Source organism: Notolepis coatsorum, assembly GCF_963971535.1.
Source record: "Notolepis coatsorum genome assembly, chromosome: 12".
Lineage (NCBI taxonomy): Eukaryota > Metazoa > Chordata > Actinopteri > Aulopiformes > Paralepididae > Notolepis > Notolepis coatsorum.
The window spans coordinates 103904068-103927589 of record NC_140176.1 but is presented as its reverse complement, the minus strand read 5'-3'; positions in this window follow the sequence as shown (position 1 = coordinate 103927589).

Here is a 23522-nt window from a genome sequence, read left to right as displayed (position 1 = left end):
TGGTGCATCGTTCGGTTAGAGTTCTACAGTTATCAGTACCCCCCATCGTTCCTGACGTTATCTGGACGCTTAACCAGGCTGGTCAGACCCCTAGTGGTGATTGCATCCGAGGAGCTCCGGGCCAAGAGCGACTGGACCTGTATATTGGATTACTCTACCCTGACGACGGCGAGCCTTCCACGGCTTGGATTATGCTTTGTGTGCTTTGATTATTCCATGGATAAAGGCCAACACTGCTGAGTGTTGGAATTACCCCCCGGAGAGGACTCCAGGTGAGACGGCGCTCTACACGTGAGGTCGCCTCACGTCTCTCCGTTGTGGACCGGCAGATACCGTTCCACAGAGGGTCCAGCTGTATTCGTCTGCGGCCCGAGGTTCTGTGGGCACCGTGTCCAAGACTTTGGATTCTCCCAAGACACCGTCGGCCAGATGGGATACCGCCAGCGGCTTCTCTAACCCCCCCCTCCTACTGTCTTACAACCAGCGGGACACCCCCCCCCCCCCCCCCTTAGTGTATCCAGCTATAATCATTTAAGTACCATCGCTATCGTTTTCCTAAATATTCCAGGTTGTATACTTACTCCCTGCGCAACCAGAGATTGGACATTCAATGTTGATTTACCTACGAATACTCATTTGCCATAAAAGTGCATATTCCATATTTCAAATCATAAATGTAATTAAGTGATCGTTGTATACACCCTTTGCTGTATTAAACTTTCGATTTGGTACATTTGTGTTGGTTCGTTTCATCAGGTGGGAAAGTGTTCATCATACTTATATCTTGTACTGGGTGGCCAGAAGTTAAAGTACATGAGGTAGTGGTATTAAATATCATATCTAACAATACAGTCAGGGAATTGTACCCCTCAGTTACAACGACCAAAGAGTCCTTCCGCGGAAAGAGGAGCCGTGAGGAAAAGAAACCTTTCTTCCTCCCCAAGAGGAGACTGCTCCAACCAGAAATGCCTATAAACAAGCGTTGATAGCATCCTAATCCTCCCCGCAGTTATAGCTTGCGACTGAGTCAAGATCTCTATAACACCAAAAACATGCTAAATGTTTTCAGCGTCGGCTGGTCCTGTAGCCCCACTACCCGACGCTAATGTGGACAGAAAAACAGTCAGCTGAGCCACAACACTGGCCGCCGCTAAATTCCATCCTGTAGCAGTATAACTCTCATCAGTCCATACTGCCACCTGCCGGGCCGACTTGCTCTCAAGCGTCGGCTTCCGGGTGGGACACCGTTCAACCCCGCCGGGGCACAGGATCGATGCTACCTGGCTCTCTAGCCACGGCACACCCGCCCTGCGCCCTGTTGTCAACCCATTCACCCGTAAAAAGGGTAAATAAGACTCAGCAAAATCCCCCACATTAGCTACCGACTGACCTTCATCAATGAACCGGTTAAGAGGAGGGAAAAGCAGTGACATCCCACGGCAGGGAACATTAAAACAGTGACCCAGCATTATAGCATTAGTGTTAGCAGCGCGCTCGAAGTTCGCCTGGAAAACGTCCAACTCAGAGGGACGTTCACCAAGACATCCCGCCCCTGGCGCCGACACACAACTCGGTTGTGTAACAAAACAACCAGCAGCATTACTAACACCAGCGTTAATGCCTGATGACACAGAGCCTACCTGTGTACGAGCCGGCTCGATAGCCAAACCTTGCACACTGTCCCTCGATCTGCTGCCACAAGACGAGGAAACACCAGGATAGACCCGACGTGTCATTGGAACATGCCGCAAAGATTCCAGGGGTAGGCAAATCTCCGGTAAGCACTCAACATTGCGCAATTTCTCTAAACTTTTCATTACACTAGTTCACAGGGTGCAAGCATCCGCCATGATGGAAACGAAATAGAGGAAGGGCGAGTGGTGACCACGCCTAGTGCTTTATAGTACGTCACTAGGGCGGGGCCTGGCAGGTGCTGGGTGGATTTGTTTTATTCGTTGATGAAGTACAGTAGGTACTGGAGATGAGGTATATCTCGATGGCGAAGAGCAGGATGCGATTTGCCAGTACGACTATATAACAAAGCTTGAGATTCTGATCATAAGGTCTCTCCTCACTCTGTTCTCTCTCTCCGCTGCAACAAAGAACTGGCCCAGATGAAAGAAAACTCAGTTTCTTTACATTCGTTATCTTAAGGAATGCAGGCCATCCTTGGAGGTGCCAGTCATTCCCTGTAAATCTGTCAAGGTTGTTTTCTCTACCAGACTCCATCTTCTTCAGGCGTCTCAGGTCAGGTTGCCTTGGTAACCTGACCTCTGGCCCTAGCCTTGCGTAGGAGGGAGAGATCAGAGCTTAAAACACCACAAAACATCTGCTACAGACACCAATCTAAAGGTGTCCTGACATAATTGACTATCCTGCTATAATCAGAGAAAAAAACCACAACTCTTCATTTTCCATCTAAGTGGAACTACAAGATTAGTACCTATATATTCAAGGACTGCTCAATGACGAGAATACATATGTATATTTATTGTTTAATGTCTATTCACTATAAACAGAATGTGAAATATATTGTAACAATATAATAAATAGATTGTATGGTAAGATAGAGAGCTGAAACCTTCAGGTGAAGAATATTTGTTCAATATACTTTAACATTTAGTTCCTCATTAGGTCCAAGGTACTTTATTATTCATAAAAGTAAGGCATTACTTGCTCCGCTCGATAGTTCACTCCACCTGGAATATGACCTCTCCAGGATATCTGTATACATCACTGGCATCTTTGGGCTTTCCCCCAGATCTTAATATTGATAATTGAAAACAGGAAGAATGGCTTCTCTTTTACCTGGGCACAGAATTAAATATTAGTACCTGGCTCTACATTTTCACATGTATATGCGTTAGTATCAGCATATTTAAACAAGGTTTCTGAAACACAAGTTAGTGGTGGTGACTAGTGGTCTCCACTCCCAGAGCAGACAATATTGATGGTTGACTCTTTGTGAACTGCAATACATTTGATTGCTAAAGATTGAAAATGTTCTGCCAAAGTGCTGTATTGTTTTAATTCAAGAAGTTTCTTCCATTCAATCACATAATACAATATTTTCTATATCAGTTGTGTCCTGCATGTCTTTCCATCTAATTGGAACTACAATATTAGTACCTATATATTCAAGGACTGCTCAATGACAAGAATACAATGCATACAAGTGTATATTTATTGTTTAATGTCTATTCACTATAAACAGAATGTGAAATATATTGTAACAACAATATAATAGATGTACTGTATGGTAAGATAGAGCCATTAAAAGAGATATATCTTGAATGCATAAACATGTTACTTCAGAGTTACTTTGAGAGGATTATGTGCTCCAATATATTCCACTCAGCACTATTAATCTATATATGTAGAGACATATATATGATCATTGTAAATACATCACATATAAACATAACACTGCCTTCATGGCACAATCTTGATGTAACTAAGACATTAAAAGAAAGGTAATAATAATAATTTCATGCATGATTATTACTAGATTTCAACAAGAATACAATACGTTCTATTTGGCCTTTCCTGTTTGTTAACCAAGGTGAAGCTAATGGAGCTAAAGCCTGGTCTGGTTCAACAAAGGAAATACATTATGAAATAACAACAGATTGGCTGCTGGTGGTGCAGGGTTGAGAGTATATTAGAGTGTAGAGTATATATGACACCAGAGAAATTACACAAGTTTTATCCCATGATCCTGGATGAATGTACTAGGTGTGGGGTAGAGGTGGGGACCCTGTACCACTGTATGTGGGAATGTGAGAAGATACAGGAATATTGGAAAGAGATTTTGGAGCTCATATCTGAGATGACAGAGATAGAAATCCTGACCGATCCTAAGTTATGTATACTACACTTATTTCCAGATAACTTTCCAGCTTATGTTAGAAAGAGGAAATTGATAAATGTTTGTCTGTTACAAGCCAAGAGAGTGATAGCTCTAAACTGGAAGGAGATACAGATACCAGGAGCTAAACAATGGTTAAAGGAAGTGTCAGAAAACTTAGCAATGGAAAAGCTAACATACATACAGAAGGGAAAAACAGAACAATTTGAAAGGACATGGACGTCATTTATACATTTCCTGAAACATTTTAGAATCTAAAGGAAAGAGATAGGAAACAAGAGAGGTAAGGGATATGAAAGGGGAGAAAAAGGAAAAGGAAAAGAAACAAAAAACATAAAAAAAAAAAAAAAATGAGGGTATTTTTTTTTTTTATATTTATTTATTCTTTATTTTTTTTTATTTTTTTGTGATCTCTTATATTTATTTAATATTTGTTTTTATTATTGTAATATGTCTGTGTGAATGTCAATTCAAATTATGATTAGGGAAGAGAGGGGATTGAAGGGTATCTTTTTTCTTTTTTTTACCTGTGTTAATGTCTGTACATACAGTATATGTATGTACGTATGAAAAAAAAGAAAATGCAATAAAAATATTGTTTAAAAAAAGAAAAAAAAAATTGATCAAGGTGGTCTATAACATACTCCCAATAGCACTGGTTTCGTCAGGTGAATGTCCAGCAGCACAATTTCAACTTCATCAACCACGTCTGTCCTGACAGTAAAATTAATATCATTTCTCACAAAAGCACAGACCCGCCCTCTGTTACGACTGCGATCCTTTCTGACTACAGAGTAATTGGGTATATTTCCATTTCTGAATCACTGATACTGGGATCAAGCCAGGTCTCTGTAAAACAAATAACTCCCCTTTGTTTTATAAGCCAGCAGACGAATCTCATCGATCTTTGGTGGTAAGCTCCTCACATTCAGGTGCATGAAGTGAAGTCCTTTCAGCCTGAAGACTTCTTCTTGGCTCGGGCTGCTGCTGTAGCCTGGACTGGGCCTGGTGGTGGAGCTGCTGCTGTAGCCTGGACTAGGCCTGGTGGTGGAGCTGCTGCTGTAGCCTGGACTAGGCCTGGTGGTGGAGCTGCTGCTGTAGCCTGGACTAGGCCTGGTCCACCAGGTGGTGGAGCTGCTGCTGTAGCCTGGTGGTGGAGCTGCTGCTGTAGCCTGGACTAGGCCTGGTGGTGGAGCTGGACTAGGCCTGGTGGTGGAGCTGGACTAGGCCTGGTGGTGGAGCTGGACTAGGCCTGGTGGTGGAGCTGCTGCTGTAGCCTGGACTAGGCCTGGTGGTGGAGCTGGACATGGTCAGATGGGAGTGCTGGGACAGTTAAGTTGAGAGGGCTGTGGGAAATGTCTGTAGAGGGATGTGGATTCTGCACCCAGAACGGGGGAGTCATAGCGTTGTTCTACAAGGGTGGAAATGTGGCAGCAAGGTTGTTCGCCATGACTGTAATTCCCTTATGATTGGGATGAAGTCTATCGTATTTATATAACTTTGTCTCAGTCCAGAAGGAATCAAAGTGGCTGATGTAGCCATATCCACAAGCTGAGCAAACATTTTGCAGCCATCTATCAGCACTGTAGATATGGCTAAAAGACTCAGAACTCCCTCTGATGGTGGGAATTAGACCAGAAAGAATGCAAACCTTGCTAAGATTTACAATTGTTGCTACTAGGTGTAACTGCCTCTGTGTTCAGTTTAAGTTTTAGTTCCTATACCAGTTTTTGTACCCATCAATGTGGAACGCCCTACCCACAGCTGTAAAGGAATGTGAATCACTACCCACTTTCAAAACCACGCTCAAAGAACACCTACGGGAGACTGCAATTCGAAACTGGCCCCTGTAAATGTCCAAACCCAACCCCCTCCAATGTACAGTAAATTACCTAACCCAAGAATACACAAGACCCTCTTCTTGGAACCAAGTATGGTTTCGTCGATATTCCAATGTACAGTTTTACTTGTACAGTTGTACAGTTTCCCCCACCCCGCCTACCCAACCCCCCCCCCCACCTAACCACCTCCAATGTACAGTTCCCCCCCACCCCACCAACCTCCTCCAATGTACAGTTTCTACGTCAAATGTATATACGCTCTTTTTTACTCTTCTTGTATCACAAACAGTACTGTATTTGTAAATCTGGTATGTCATAAATGTATAGATGTAGCAGTACTGTCTATCTGTATGTCGTGTATGTGTTATGATGAATTGAAAATGGGGGACCCTGATGTAAACAAGACGAAGTCTTTCTCTGGTCTGCATCCCCTTAACAATTGTGTGTATTGAGCCGTACTGTATTGTACCCATTCTGCAATCTGTTAATAAAGTTTTCATTTCATTCATTCATTCATTCATTCATTCATTCATTGGTTCCTATCAGTTTTTTGGTTCCTACCAGTTTTTTTTATTCCTACCTAAATGCTGCTGTTTAATGGCGGAACTAATGTTGAAGCCCACAGTGTCCGGGGACGTTTTATGCCGACGCACGCATGTCAAAATCTCCGCGGATTTAAGAGATAGTTTCACTTCGTCTTGTAAAGAGATAGTTTCACTTCTTCTTGTAAAGAGTTCATACGGTCAATAGAATAGAATTATCTTTATTGTCATTGTTACAAGGTCAAGAAGATGATCCAGTCCCCATAATGTCCTCTCTTATTGCATGCAGCCAATAAGGTACGTGTTGGTGTTGTGGTTGTTAGCTATGTGTAGGCCCAAGCCATGGAGCTAAAGTGCTGCTGATTAAATGTTTACTAAAGAAATCCCACCAGTGCTATAAAGAACGTGTTGCTGACTGTCATCATCGCATAAGAGGGAATTACACTAGGGCTTCATAGTCTTTGGTTTATTGTTTAAAAGGATCCCCATTAGCTGCCACCTAAGTGGCGAGTGTTTGTAAGTGTAGCTGTACAATAAAAGAGTCGAGTCGCGCTGGTTCTTAATGCCGTGTATTGCCAAGCAACAAGTAAACAAAACACACCTTCCCCAGGAAGTGAGACACGTCATATCATACAGGCACCGGCCCAGCACGCCCACAAGGCGGAGCTGTAGCCCAGCCTGTAACATCTCCCTTCCTTTAGTAAGTAACAACATCAATCCGTGCAGACCTAAGTAGTATCAAAACACCTCATCAATAACAACCACAATTAAACACAGAATCAGAATTTTCCCACATTCCCATTCCTTTTTTTTTTTTTTTTTTTTTTTATATCTTACAGTCCATACGCATGTGCACAGTCCTTGTGTGCTGGGGTGCGAGCGTGACTATGTGTGTGTGTGTGTGTGTGTGTGTGTGTGTGTGTGTGCATGTGTGCGTGTGAGACAGTCTCAGTTTGTGTGCGACCTAGAGGTTAAGTCTGTCCGGAGGCCGTAACGGCCTCCCGCTCCGGGAGAAGGCCCGGGCCTGTAACTCACGGCCTGGTGTGTTACCAGTCTGCGGGGAAGACGGCGTCGACCTCGGGGCTGATGACTTTGGAGACTCCTCAGGACCGCTGACGACCTCTTCGGTGCTTCCCCCCCTCGCAGGCTGTTCTGGGGCCAATTCTGGGTGAACTGACGGCTGGGGAGGGGCCGCTTCTGCTGGTCGGAGATCAACCCTGTTGCGGCGATACGCAGTTCCCTCCACGTCGACCAGATAGGACCGGAGTCCCAACTGCTGCAGGCACACGCCTCTTCTCCATCGGCCCGTCCTGTCACCCGGGAGTGGCTTCATCCGTATGGGCTGGCCGACGTTCAGCTCCGGCAGATCCTTCGCCGATCGGTCATACATCAACTTCGCTGCCTGATGTTTCACTCTCAGCTTGTCCGGGACCCCTGTGACGACCTGAGGTACCAGCAGCTGGTCGGCCACAGGGAGAAGGGTTCTCAGTCTCCGCGACATAAGCCGCTGTGCAGGGCTGCACTGCATACCCTCAGTGGGTGTGTTTCTCCAATGTAAAATGGCCTTCCAGGGGTCCTCTCTGGCCCGGTCTGCCTTTCTGCACAGGCTCTTCACAATCTTTACCGCCGACTCCGCTTTGCCGTTAGCCTTCGGGTGCCTCGGTGAGGACATAACGTGCTCAAAGCCCCACTCCCTCGCAAACGCCCGGAACTCCCCACCGGCAAACTGGCCGCCACCATCAGAAATGGCCCTGTCTGGGACCCCGTGGCGAGCAAACTGTGCCTTGCATCGTCGGATCGTGGTGTCCGCTGACAGGTCAGGGAGCAAGTCGACCTCCCAGAAGTCCGAATAGTGGTCCACCACCAGAAGAAAGTTCTGTGCTGCATAGCTGTACAGGTCCATGCTTACCAGCTGCCAGGGCCGTGTGGGGAGCGGGTGTGACATCATAGTCTCTTTCTGTTGTTCGTGTGCATACTCATTGCACACGGAGCACTGCTGTACGTAATCTTTGACTTCCCCTTGCATACCGGGCCAGTACAGTGTATCACGAGCCTGTCTGTAGCACGCCTCGGCCCCCACATGGTTGTAGTGGATCCGTCTCAGCATTTCCGGACGCATAGCTTTCGGAATTATGATGCGCTGACTCCTGTAGAGCACGCCATCCTGTGCACTTATCTCGTCCCTGATGGCCCAATAGTCCCGGACGGCTAAAGGGGTCTCCTCTCTGTGGTCTGGCCATCCCTTCAGCACGACTGACTTGAGTGTTTGCAGACACACATCCTCCTCAGTGTGTGTTCGAATCTGTGCCAGACGTTGGCTGCTGACGTTCAGATAGTCCGCCTGCCGAATGGCGGCCGTGTCCCACTGCTCCTGCCGCATGCTGCAGACCATTTCCCGTCTGTACAGTGTATCTGTTCTCTGTAGTGGGGTGGTGGCTCTGCTGAGTGTGTCACTTATGTACATTTCGGGGCCTGGCTTGTACACCACCGCCAGGGAGTAGTTCTGCAGTGTGAGGAGCATGCTCTGAAGGCGCTTTGGCGCACTGAGGAGAGGCTTAGTGAAGATGGACACCAACGGGCGGTGGTCGGTCTCTGCAGTCACATCACCCCTCCCATATAGGTAGTAGTGGAAGCGTTGACAGGCGAATACGATGCTTAGACACTCCTTTTCTATTTGTGCATAATTTTGCTCCGTTTGGGTCAATGCACGAGAGGCAAATGCGACAGGCTGTCCCCCCTGAAGCAAGCAGCAGCCCAGACCCGTCTGACTGGAGTCGCTCTGTACGGTGACCGGCTTGTGGACGTCATAGTACCTTAGGACTGGCACCGCCGTGATCAGAGCCTTGATTTCCTTCATGGCAGCCTCATGTTTGGGCAGCCAGTGCCACATCACATCTTTGTCGAGCAGTCTCCTCAGAGGCTCACATACCGCTGACAAGCGTGGCATGAATCTCGACAGGTAGTTCACAAACCCAACACATCGCTGGACCCCTTTTGCGTCTGTGGGGTTTGGCATGTCCAGAACCGCCCTGACCTTGTCAGGGTCAACCTTGAGGCCCTCTGCGGACAGTATGTGGCCGTGGAAGCGGACCTCCTTCAGTCGAAACTGCAGCTTTTTCAGGCCCAGTCTCAGCTTTACCTCTCTGCATCTGTCCATCAGAGCGACGAGGTTCGTGTCATGGTCGTGGTTGGCCTCATCCTCTGTGTCCCCACAGCCCACTATGAGGATATCATCAGCTATGGGCTCAATCCCCGTCAAGCCAGCCAGCAGCTCATGCTGCTTTCTTTGGTACAGCTCTGGAGCCACTGACACACCGAAAGGGAGTTTTAGCCAACGTTTCCTACCCCACGGTGTCCAGAACGTTGTCATCAGGCTGCTCTCTTCGTCCAAACGGCACTGTAAAAATGCATCCCGTGCATCCACCAGCGTGAATATACGTGCCTTTGGCAGCTTATACAGCACGTCATCCAAAGTGGGCATCAGGTAATGGGACCGTTTCAGAGCTCGGTTAAGGGGCTTTGGGTCTATACACAGTCTCAATTTGTCTGGCCTTTTCACTATGACCAGATTGCTAATCCAGTCCGTGGGTCGAGTGACTGTGGTCAAGTGCCCATCTTCTTCATATTTATCCAGCTGTGCTTTAACAGCTGCCTTCAGGGCCACTGGAACGTTCCTGGGAGCACACTGCACCGGCGCCACCGTGCTGTCCAGCTCAAAGTGAATATCACCGGGCAGAGACTCAACAGGGCTGGTGAACACATCATGGTAGGTGCTGACGAGCCACTCTTTGGTCAGTGACACCTTCCTGCAGTGCTCCACTTTATTCAGCTCCTCAGGAATGGTGAAGCGTATCAGACCAAGCCTCTCACATGTCTCCCCCGAAAGCAAGGGCCTCTGGCCAGTATGTACGACTTCAAAGTCCAGTCTGTGCGTCTTACCCCTAATGACGCATTGTGTGCTGTACACCCCCAACGAGCTCATCCACTCACTGTTGTAAAGTTTCAGTTTGATGAAGCTCTTCTGAAGGGGTGTTCTAGGTGCCAGTCTTGACTTGTCCTTGATGCTCATCACATTGCATGTGGCTCCCGAGTCGAGCTGGCACCTTTGGAGGCCTTTTTGCAGTGGTAGGTTGACAAACCACTTTTTACCTTGAGTGTTCACAGCCCCCACGCTCTCTACTGTGTACACGTCTCTCTCCTCCCGGTCGCTGTCCTCCCGTTCCCCTGGCCATGGGTCATCCACAGCATTTAACTGGCGAGCCTGCTGGCCTCTTTTCATGCAAACTTTTGCAAAATGGTTAGCCGTGCCACATGAACGGCATGATTTACCAAAGGCGGGGCACTGGTCACGCCCACGTTTGTGCCGTGTGCCACAGTACTTGCATTCACCAGTGTCTCTCATGTTCTGTGGCTGTGCCGATGTGTTGGCCTCGGATGGCCTGCTGGCAGGCCTCCGTCCATATCGCTGCCCTTGTGTGGCGTTAACGCTGTCCCCAGGCCCGGAGCTGCCGCTGCCCAGAGACATGGTCTTTAACCTACTGTCCATGACCTCAGCTGCTCGACAAATACTGATGGCCTGATCCAATTTAAGGTCCTTTTCTCTTAATAAGCGCCGTCTAGCGCCCTCATCAGTTATCCGTAGGACAATACTGTCTCTTATGAGTTCATCTTTAATAGCTCCATATTCACAAGAGGCAGCCTTTTCTCTCAGTCTTGTAACAAAAGCATCAAACAGCTCTCCATCCTCCTGTTTCAAGTTGCCAAAAACGTACCTCTCGAATATCACGTTCTTAGCCGGTGTGAAGTATTGCTGCAGTGCTGTCAGAATAGCCCCCACATCTTTTTGTTGCGCCACGGTGAGTCCCAGGTTGTGTTTGTAAATATGACGACAGTCATTCCCCATTAACCGTCTGAGCGCCGCCGCCTGTACTGGCTTTTCCTTCTCGCTGAGCCCGGTCGCAAGCAGATAGTCCTCGAACTCTGCTTGAAAGCTCACCCAGTTGCCGTGAATGTCTCCCGTCATCTTCATTGGCTCCGGAGGCGGAATGCTGGATGCCATTGTCGCCACAAACTCTCACCCAAACAACACATAAACGTCCGCTGTTATTGCAAACAGCTGTTTCGGGCCGTATATAAATCCTCTTTGGGTCCTCCTAGTTCCACTTCTGACACCATGTTTGTAAGTGTAGCTGTACAATAAAAGAGTCGAGTCGCGCTGGTTCTTAATGCCGTGTATTGCCAAGCAACAAGTAAACAAAACACACCTTCCCCAGGAAGTGAGACACGTCATATCATACAGGCACCGGCCCAGCACGCCCACAAGGCGGAGCTGTAGCCCAGCCTGTAACACAGAAAGACAACACAAACACAAAACATAACAACATGAGATACATATGACAATTCACCACTTTCTTCGCCAGGCTTATGTACATCATTATACCACCCTCTGCCAGCTCTATTTGTCTATGGAGAAGTTCCCCTTATTTGCAGGGCTAAAACGGTACCCTATCCCCCCCCCTCACAGTGAGCTGTGGTGTTCCACAAGGAAGCATACTAGGACCGCTACTGTTCCTAATTTACGCAAATGACATGTCGTCAGCTTGTGACTGCAACTTGTTCCTGTTTGCGGACGACTCAGCCCTGCTGGTCTGACAAGAACAAGTTACAGGTTGAAAAAACCCTCAGCTCGGAACTAGGCAGAATCTGCATATGGCTCGCTGATAACAAACTATCATTACACATGGGCAAAACAGAGTCCATTCTCTTCGGTTCAAATAACAAACTCAGCAAGACCGACGGCTTCTCAGTTACAGTGGGTGACAATATTGTCACAAGGAAAGATGAAATTACCTACCTGGGTTCCATCCTAGAGGCTAATCTCTCCTGTGACAAAATGGCATCCAATGTAATAAAAAAAGTCAACCAACGAACTCGATTCTTGTACCGGATCTCCTCTCTGGTAAACAAGAATACCCTGAAGACTCTGGCAGGAGCACTCATTCAGGGGTACTACGACTATGCTTGCACCTCATGGTACCAAAGCACCTCAAAGGCGCTAAAAACAAAATTACAAACATCTCAAAACAAACTGGTCAGACTACTGCTTGACCTTACTCCTAGAACCCACCTCACCCCTGCCCACTTTGACAACCTAGGATGGCTTAGAGTAGACGACAGAGTACAGCAACTTGCAATGGGCCTGGTCTACAAGATACACTACACGACCAAGGTACCCATGTACATGTCAAAATACTTCCCAAAGGTCAGTGAATACCACGATCACAACACCAGAGGGAGCTCCACAAATCATGTTAAACCCAGATTCGGCTCAAATAAGGGACTAAACACGTTTCGCAATTATGCCACATCAATGTGGAACGCCCTACCCAAAGCTGTAAAGGAATGTGGATCACTACCCACTTTCAAAACCTCTCTCAAGGGACACCTACGGGAGACTGCAATTCAACACTGGCCCCTGTAAATATCCTAACCCAACCCCCTCCAATGTACAGTCATTTACCTAGTATGGTTTTGTCAATAGTCCAATGTACAATTTTGTTTGTTTGTACAGTGTCTCCCCCCCCCCCCCCTCAATGTACAGTTTTGCTTGTATATACAGTGTGCCCCCCCCCCCCCCCAACCACCTCCAATGTAGATTACCCAGTATGGTTGTCAATATCCCAGTGTACCCAACCCCCCCCACCCAACCTCCTCCAATATACAGTTTCTACGTCAAATGTATATACTCCCTTTACCTGACTCCTTCTGTATCACAAACAGTACTGTATTTGCAAATCTGGTATGTCATAAATGTATAGATGTAGCAGTACTGACTATCTGTATGTCATGTATGTCATATATGTCCTGATGAATTGAAAATGGGGGACCCTGATGTAAACAAGACGAAAGTCTTTCTCTGGTCTGCATCCCCTTAACAATTGTGTGTATTGAGCTGTACTGTATTGTACCCATTCTGCAATCTGTTAATAAAGTTTTCAATCAATCAATCAATATAACTTTTTAAATTGTATTGCTAAATTGACATTACTATGGCCCATTCAACGTCAATTATCTATCGTTCAGGACGTAGGAACGTTATACTTTTTCATTCACATATTCATACTAAAATACGGTCTACTCTAAAGTATAAATATGTTGTAATGTATGGAGTTAATACAGGGACTACTTAACGTTAGTCTACATACGCCCCTCTGGTCATGCATGCTTACGTTACGCACAGGTCGTATAAGTGTACTGCCGGGTTGGGGTACGTCATTAAAGCCATGGGTTCAACGCTATCAACATCTCCACGTGACTGAACTCAAACTAGAAAGAAACAGACTAAGAAACGACGTAAACTCCATGATCAAAACTGCAAAAAAGAATTTCATCAATGACAAAACTGAGGAAAACAAAAACAAACCACGTGAACTTTGGAAATTACTCAATAATCAACTAGGATGCAGTAAAAAACTTAAAACCAGATTCTCAAACATAAACATAAAAACGGACAACACGCTCATCACAGACAAGCTGGATGTAGCCAATTACTTAAACATTTTCTTCACAAACATAGCCACAACACTGGTAAACAAACTACCCTCCCACTCAGGGCTTTATGGGGTAGAACACATAGTAGCTTACTACAAAAACCTAGGGGTCCGAAAGGACGACTTCAAGCTGGAAATGGTAACAACAGATGAGGTACTCAATAAACTGAGCGCCCTCCAACCTAACAAGGCCACTGGCCATGACAACATCCCCTCCAAATTCCTCAGAGACTCAGCAGCCGCCATCAGACCAATCATCACACACATAATAAACCTCTCCATAAAACAGGGACACGTCCCCAAGGACTTCAAAATTGCGAGGGTGACCCCTCTGCACAAAAAGGGCAGCAAATTAGACCCAGGCAACTACCGCCCTGTTTCTATTCTCACCTCCATCTCGAAAGTCATGGAAAAAATAGTCTACGAACAGGTCGAAAAGTACCTAGCGGAAAAAAATCTAATCTACGAATTCCAATCTGGCTTCAGAACATCCCACTCCACTGACACATGCCTTCTCTATTTGAATGACCACATCAAACAAGAGGTGGACGCAGGCAAATACTGCGGCATGGTCATGCTGGACCTACAAAAGGCCTTTGACACGGTCAATCACTCCATTCTGATTGACAAGCTAAAAGCAATTGGTTTTGATAGTCTATCAGTGAGCTGGATGCAATCCTACCTTGAGGGGAGGGAACAGATGGTGGAGGTAAACGGTACCCTATCCCCCCCCTCACAGTGAGCTGTGGTGTTCCACAAGGAAGCATACTAGGACCGCTACTGTTCCTAATTTATGCAAATGACATGTCGTCAGCTTGTGACTGCAACTTGTTCCTGTTTGCGGACGACTCAGCCCTGCTGGTCTCTGACAAGAACAAGTTACAGGTTGAAAAAACCCTCAGCTCGGAACTAGGCAGGATCTGCATATGGCTCGCTGATAACAAACTATCATTACACATGGGCAAAACAGAGTCCATTCTCTTCGGTTCAAATAACAAACTCAGCAAGACCGACGGCTTCTCAGTTACAGTGGGTGACAATATTGTCACAAGGAAAGATGAAATTACCTACCTGGGTTCCATCCTAGAGGCTAATCTCTCCTGTGACAAAATGGCATCCAATGTAATAAAAAAAGTCAACCAACGAACTCGATTCTTGTACCGGATCTCCTCTCTGGTAAACAAGAACACCCTGAAGACTCTGGCAGGAGCACTCATTCAGGGGTACTACGACTATGCTTGCACCTCATGGTACCAAAGCACCTCAAAGGCGCTAAAAACAAAATTACAAACATCTCAAAACAAACTGGTCAGACTACTGCTTGACCTTACTCCTAGAACCCACCTCACCCCTGCCCACTTTGACAACCTAGGATGGCTTAGAGTAGACGACAGAGTACAACAACTTGCAATGGGCCTGGTCTACAAGATACACTACACGACCAAGGTACCCATGTACATGTCAAAATACTTCCCAAAGGTCAGTGAATACCACGATCACAACACCAGAGGGAGCTCCACAAATCATGTTAAACCCAGATTCGGCTCAAATAAGGGACTAAACACGTTTCGCAATTATGCCACATCAATGTGGAACGCCCTACCCAAAGCTGTAAAGGAATGTGGATCACTACCCACTTTCAAAACCTCTCTCAAGGGACACCTACGGGAGACTGCAATTCAACACTGGCCCCTGTAAATATCCTAACCCAACCCCCTCCAATGTACAGTAATTTACCTAGTATGGTTTTGTCAATAGTTCAATGTACAATTGTGTTTGTTTGTACAGTGTCTCCTCCCCCCCCCCCCCTCAATGTACAGTGTTACTTGTTTATACAGTGTGCCCCCCGCCCCCCCCCCCCCCCCAACCACCTCCAATGTAAATTACCCAGTATGGTTGTCAATATCCCAATGTACCCAACCCCCCCCACCCAACCTCCTCCAATGTACAGTTTCTACGTCAAATGTATATACTCCCTTTTCTTGACTCCTTCTGTATCACAAACAGTACTGTATTTGCAAATCTGGTATGTCATAAATGTATAGATGTAGCAGTACTGACTATCTGTATGTCATGTATGTCATATATGTCTATATGAATTGAAAATGGGGGACCCTGATGGAAACAAGACAAACGTCTTTCTCAGGTCTGCATCCCCTTAACAATTGTATGTATTGAGCCGTACTGTATTGTACCCATTCTGCAATCTGTTAAATAAAGTTTTCATTCATTCATTCATTCATTCCGTGATTATTGGATTATGTAGTTGTGTAAACAGACAACATACACGACAAATTGGCGACGAGATTAAAAGTACCTACGTTTTTTTCATTCATGGAACCACCGGAGGATGCCACCAGTCGGAGAAAGAATAACTTGAGGTTCGCGTGAGTCGGGTGGAAAAGTTTGACAGGCGAATCTTATCGGCGATGAACAAAAAGCTGTTGTTCTGTTGAGTGTGATGGGCGCAAAGACTTACGGACTGCTGCGCAATTTGCTAGCACCTGTGAAGCCCGCGGAGATGACATTCAAAGAAATTCAGGATACTCTTCAAAACCACTTGAGCCCCAAACCATTGGTAATTGCAGAGAGATTCAAATTTCACAAGCGAAATCAGGACAAAGGGGAAAGCATATCTGAATATGTTGCCGTGCTACGCAGATTGTCAGAACACTGTGATTTCAGACTAGGCCTAAATAGGGATGGGAATTGATAGGATTTTATCGATACGATTCCATTATCGATTCTGCTTATCGATTCGATTCTTTATCGATTCCCTTATCGATACCTGATCAATTTATAATTTAAATAAATAAATTGAAAATGCAACAGAACTACATTTAGTCATTTAGCTGACGCTTTTATCCAAAGCGACTTACAAGTTCTGTACGACAAGCCATCAGGAAGGGCACAACTCTATCAGCTGAGCAACAATGTTCATCAAAGTGTTGAGTGCTAAAGTGTAGGTTAGTTTATTAGGACAAGTGCATGACAGTACGGTTAGTTAGGGTTAGATATATTTTTTTTTATTCAGATAATGGTTGAAGAAGTGCGTCTTTAGTCGACGGCGAAAGATTGGATGGGTTTCGGCTGTCCTAACTGGGGTGGGTAGTTCATTCCACCATTGTGGGGCAAGGACTGAGAATAGGCGACTTCTCTTTGATGACCCTCCCGGAGCTCGGATAGGAGTAGGTCTGAGGCGGCCAGAAGATGCAGAGCGTAGGGGTCTAAGCTGGTTAGAATAACATGCAACTTGACATTTCTGATTGTCATTTATTGTTGAGCCCCCATGTCAGAAAAATACAAAAACTGTAAAAAATAAAACATTAACTATAGCCTACACTTAAATAAAATAATGTATTTGAGATTCTCTTAAAATGTATTTATTTTTTTATTCTTAAACTAATTTAATCTATTGAATAACAGGTTGTTATTCCTCTGACTTCTGTCTCTCACTCACACACTCTCTCTCTCACACACACACACACACACAGAGAGAGAGAGCTCCCCGGGCCCCTGTCCTATAAGGTATTGGCTTGTGTTGCTACACGGACACATTTGTATGTTGCACCACTGTACTTCCTGGCTTACAGTCTTGTAAACAAACATTCCGTCTCTCATTATATGTGAACTAAAGAGTACAAGGTTTACACAACAGCCCCCACCTGCTGTTTTATTGTATTTGTACCTGTACTATCCGCTGTCAGCTGTTTATCTCTCTTTGTGAGCTTGATTAAATAGCGTTAGCTCACGTTAGCTCCGCGGCTAATTTTAGCTCAGCCTGATCTAAATCAATGACTAGGTTCTAAAGCATTCAAGTAGTTTTCACTGCACATAGAAGTAGCCAAACAGCAGGAGCATTTCGGGAGCATATTACCAAAACCCAGGCAATTTCGAGCCATTAAGGAATCAAATAGTCTGCCATGGCTACATGCTAACGGCTAACATTATTGCGCAACTGTAGGCAGCGATAAGGGAATCGAAAGTCACGGGAGCCACACGGTTCCAGGCATCGGCCAATTAGGAACCGGTTCCCAATGGGAACCGGTTTTCGATTCCCATCCCTAGGCCTAAATGATGCGTTGAGGGACAGACTAGTTTGTGGTATGCATAATGAAGCCACACAAAGGAAACTACTGTCAGAGAAAGACCTTGATTATAAGAAGGCGCTCAACATAGCAATATCTATGGAAACTGCAGCAAGGGGAGCATCAGAAATACAACAAAAGGGGTTGGAGTATGAAACCAATAAAATGTCACTGAAACCAGGAAAGCAATGTTATCGTTGTGGCAAGACATCACACGATCCAGATGAATGTTGGTTCAAAGACAAAGAGTGTAGAAAATGTCAAAAGCAAGGCCACATTGAGAGAGTGTGCAAATCAGGAAAAAAACAGTACTCTGACAAAACACAAGGTGGCAGGAAAGCAGCACCCAAAGGGAAATACAAAAAGCTGCATAGAGTGACTGAAGAGAGTTCAGATGAACATGAAAGTGATGCAGAGAACAGTGACTTAGGATGTCTAGAGCTGCATCGCATGAAAGAGACAAATGCACGGAAAATAATATGGATCACTCCAGAAGTGGCAGGAGCGAGACTCAAAATGGAGTTGGACACAGGCTCCGCCTTATCAGTAATTTCTGAGAATGACTACAAAAGACTGTATCCACAGATAGCTCTGAAAATTACAAAGGTGTTGCTGAAGACTTACACCGGAGAAAGTGTGGCTCCAAAAGGGAAAATACGGGTCACAGTGAAATACAAAGACAAAACTAAGGAGCTGGACATGTATGTTATACCAAATGGGGGTCCTCCGCTGTTTGGCCGTGAGTGGCTCAGAAAAATTAAACTGGACTGGCATGCTGTTAAATCTTTGTGTGTGTCAGCAGGAGATGAGAAGAACGCCACGTCTGGGACAGGGTTTCCGTTAGAAAAAATTGTTGTCGGTCTCCGTGACCTGCAAGATTTCAATCTACCGGACAAATGAGATTAATTCCGGTCATAGTTTAGAATAAAGAATGTCATCCTCAAGGCATGTAGATTTATAATATTATTACTTAAAACTAGGCTACTTTTGCGTATACAGTCATTAATTAATATATTCCAAATAAAATAAGTCCCTCGATACTCCGTGCTGCTGCTGACTTGAACTAAAATAGACCGCGTATGTGGGCACTAAACAGCAGTCTGTTATAATCACATTTTTATGAGCTAACGAATTCCGTTATATTGGACATTTGTATTAATTATATCAAGCGAAGAACTGAGAAAGCAGAGAGGCGGCAACATTATCGTGGTTTGCGTGACGACTCTCTCCACCTCGCAACAACTTATTTGCAAAGAGTATGGCGCTGCAGAGAAGCTCATTCAGCTGTTATTGGCTCTTTTCTGGGAACCGCACAACAGCGCCCCCCACCCAACATTGGCTGAAAATGGCCGAATTGGAGTACTGATGGAATACTGCATTGTGCCGTTGCCTCTCTGGCTCTGCAGCTTCACATGCACTCGCACACCCAGCACTAAGCTCTCGCTGACAACGTCGTTGTCATTATTAGAAGCAACGAGGAAACAAATGTAATGATCGTTTCGTTCATCGCATAGGCTATTTAATTTTAGCCTATTTTAATACAATTCAAATAATCAAATTGTGCTTAGACTCAGGGAATTATTTTCACCGGACATTAAGACCGGAGATATTAAATAAGTCGGACTTCAACAGATTTTGCCGGTCAAAAACCGGTAATTACCGGCTAACGGAAACGCTGGTCTGGGAGACTGTCAAGGATACTCGCAGAGGCACATGAAGTGTTCGGGAAGGAACTGGGAACACTAAAAGGTATAAAGGCAAAGATTGAAATAGAGGAGAATGCAAGCCCGAAATTTCATAAAGCCCGGCCCGTGCCTTATGCAATCCGCCCCGCAGTAGAAGCGGAGTTGAAAAGCTTGGAACAGACAGGAGTGCTGTCCAAGGTGGAGTGGAGTGAATGGGCAACGCCCATAGTCCCAGTAATGAAGAAAAACATAGACACAAAGCCAGGAAGTCAAAGTAAAGTGCGCATTTGTGGGGACTTTAAAGTAACTGTAAATGCAGTGCTCCACACCGTACAGTATCCTCTGCCCCGTATAGAGGACATCTTTGCCTCCCTGTCAGGAGGGGAACGTTTCACTAAAATTGACCTGGCTCAAGCATACCTGCAGATGGAGGTTGAGGATTCATCAAAGCCGTATCTGACTATCAACACACACAAAGGCCTTTACCAATACAACCGCCTTGTGTTTGGTATAGCTTCAGCCCCGGCTATCTGGCAGAGGACAATGGACCAGGTACTACAAGGAGTCCCAGGTACACAGTGTTACCTTGACGACATTCTTGTTACCGGCAAGGATGATCAGGAGCATCTATCAAACCTGGAACAGGTGCTCACAAGGCTGCGGGAATATGGACTGCGAGCTAACCAACCAAAATGTGAGTTTTTCAAAAAGGAAATATCCTACTGCGGACATGTGATCAACAAGAACGGCCTACACAAATCTCAGGACAAGATTGAAGCTGTGCTTAAAGCACCACCACCAGAGAATGTGTCTCAGCTCCGTTCTTACCTTGGACTTGTAAACTACTACCACAAGTTTTTACCCAATCTATCAACTGTGCTGCACCCTCTGAACACACTGCTGCAGGCAGGAACACACTGGAAGTGGACTGACAGCTGCAAGAAGGCTTTTCAGGAGTCTAAGAGTCTCATCACGTCAGAACAGGTGCTTGCTCACTTCAATCCATCTTTACCCATTAAATTAGCATGTGAGGAGAAGAGAATGGAGGAAATGATCCTCCAATCACAACTGTCGGAGAAGATAATAACTCAAAAAGTAGATGCTATTAAAGAATCTATTGAAGGCAAAATTGATGCGCTGAGAGCGGACGCCGACGCACAGATTAAACGCACCGAGGCTCTGGAGAAAGTAATGGAAGCCCACGAAATCAATTTCACTCGCATCTACAATGAAGTAGAGGTTAACAAAGTTAACCTAACTGCTGAGATGAAGGGGAACTACAATGAAATCAAGACGGAGCTCAGCGAAATAACGATGGAGCTTACGCGAATCAATAAAGAACAGAAAGCCAAAATATTCGAGATGGAATATCAAAAACGCAAGCTGAATATTCGTATTGTCGGTCTGGACGAATCAGTGAGATGTGCAAACCCTGAAGAGTTTGCCACAGAATTACAGAAAATCTTGGGAACAGGGATCCTTCCTAAAATACCGGAGGTGGATCAGTGCTTCAGATTGGGACCCCGCTCCATTGGCAATAACGCTAAGCCCAGAGTGATATTGGTTATCCTGCGCCAAGTCAGAATAAAAGAAATGATTATTCGTGAAACTCGCAGGATGAAAGGCAATCTGAAATACATGGAGGTACCAATACACTGCTTTGAAGATTATTGTCATGATGTAGTGGAACTGCGTGCCAAGTTCAAGACGGTGATGTCTCAACTATACCTGGGGAAATACAGACCCCTACTAATATACCCTGCAATACTTCGCATTGTCGACAAACAAGGAGCAAGGGTTCTCCTCAACTCGCCTGAAGATGCAGCCAAATTCCTGTCTGAACAACACGCAGAATAGTGTATAAATGGCCTTTTAATCTCAGTTATGCAAGGTCACCATATAGTACAATCTTTAATAACCGAGGATTTGGGACAGAGAGACCTACGTGCTCAGAGTTTTTGAACGCTTTCCCCGACGTGTTTATATTATTGCGGACATATTGGATTCAAGATTGGAACACTCCAGAACATACTGGAACATTCAAACAATGTAAAAATGACATATTGGAATAATCTAGAACATCGAAGCATTCTTTGATATATGGAGCATTCTGGAATATCAGCAATACGTGGTCATTCACTCTACCAGAAGCCCCTCGGGGGAATAATCAACAGCTATCTAGATGCAGAACCACAGAGCCATCATAGCCGGCCGGCTGAAAGATCACTCTACACAACGATCATCGCCCACCCCGGTCAGGGGAAATGCTGCATATACGTATTTAAAAACAGTTTTTTTTATTAATGGGAAATAATTTCACTACTTCTCCAATTTATACTTTAGATGTTTAAGCATAGCAATGCTCTTTTAAGATCTAAGTTAATGTTCTCTTCCTTTTACTTGTTTTTTTCTTTTTCATCCGCTCTCTCTGATTTATTGAGGCTCTCTCTTCAGTTCAATACCTTCATATTATTCATGGGTTACTATAAATTACACAAGTTCATATAAAATGTAAGTGATTAGGGCATGACAATTGAAGCTTATTTTTGGTCTTTATTTTTAGTTTATCTCATTTAAATTTTTTATTTATTTATTTTTTACGGGAAAGTGGCCAAGCCACAGTCGACATTCTACTTATGGTAGAATTTAGAGTGTTAGATCCTATGGTATACATAGGAATGTTAAGGATAATTGGATCATTCTGGGATATCCGGTGGTGCAAGGGAGGGAGTCATACGCAAAGGTTGTGTTCATGGAACACAATCCTGTACGACTCTCGGTGGGAGGGAAGGGTAGGGGATTTTTATTTGTATATATGTATGTTTTTAAGCTCGGCTCTCAACGGGACCTCACTAGTGGGATGTATATCTATTATTGCCTCGCACTCTAGAAGCATTAGCAAAAATTACAATGCAAAATGTATAGACTATGGCTAGTTTGAATATAATGATATGGAACACCGGGGGAATAAATAACCAACTCAAACGCAAAAGCGTGCTCACACTGATGAAAAAAGAACATGTGGACATTGCTCTGCTAAGCGAAACACACATTCTAGGGAAAGACATAGATAAATTAGCGGACAACATATACCATAATATCAGTCACTCCTCTATTGGTACGAGAACTCGGGGTGTAGCAATAGTCATTAAACGTAAGTTGAATATTGTACTAAAGGGAGTATGGTCTGATGTAGAAGGTCGGATAACTATAGCTAAGATTGAACATAAGAACAGGAAAATAGCGTTGATAGCGGTATACTATACGCCCCAAATTTGTACCAAGAAGATTTCTTCACTACACTAACCAATGCAATGTTAGACATTCCCGATTACTCATTTATAATAGGAGCGGATTTTAATGCCATCTGGAACCCAAGGATGGACAAATCTTACCTCGCCTTTTCCAGCGAACAAAAGAATTCATCGAAGGCATTAAAGGATTGGTCAAAGATTACAGGTGTAAATGACTTATGGAGGTTACTTAATCCCACGACCCGAAAGTACTCTTGTCGATCTGCGAGGCATAATACACTATCCATAATAGATTATGTCTTTGCATCACAGAGACTATTTGATAATTATGAAGTGGAAATGATACCCAACGCACTATCAGATCACTGTTATTTACTCCTTAAAGGTACATTTGGTATACTATCCTCCCGAGCCCCAAGATGGCGATTTAACTCGTTACTGCTTAATAACAAGGAATTCATTACACAACTCAAAGAAGCTCTTATAGTATTCCAATGGGAGAATGCAAACTCGGTGCAAGACCCCAGAATAATATGGATGTCGGTAAAGGGAATGATCAAAGACTTCACGGATAGCTTTTCCTCCAAAATGCGCAAGAATCAAAGAACAAAACTGGATGAGCTGGAAACGCTTTACTCAACGTTATTTAATTCTCTGAAATACAACAACTCAACTCGACTAGAAAATCAAGTTA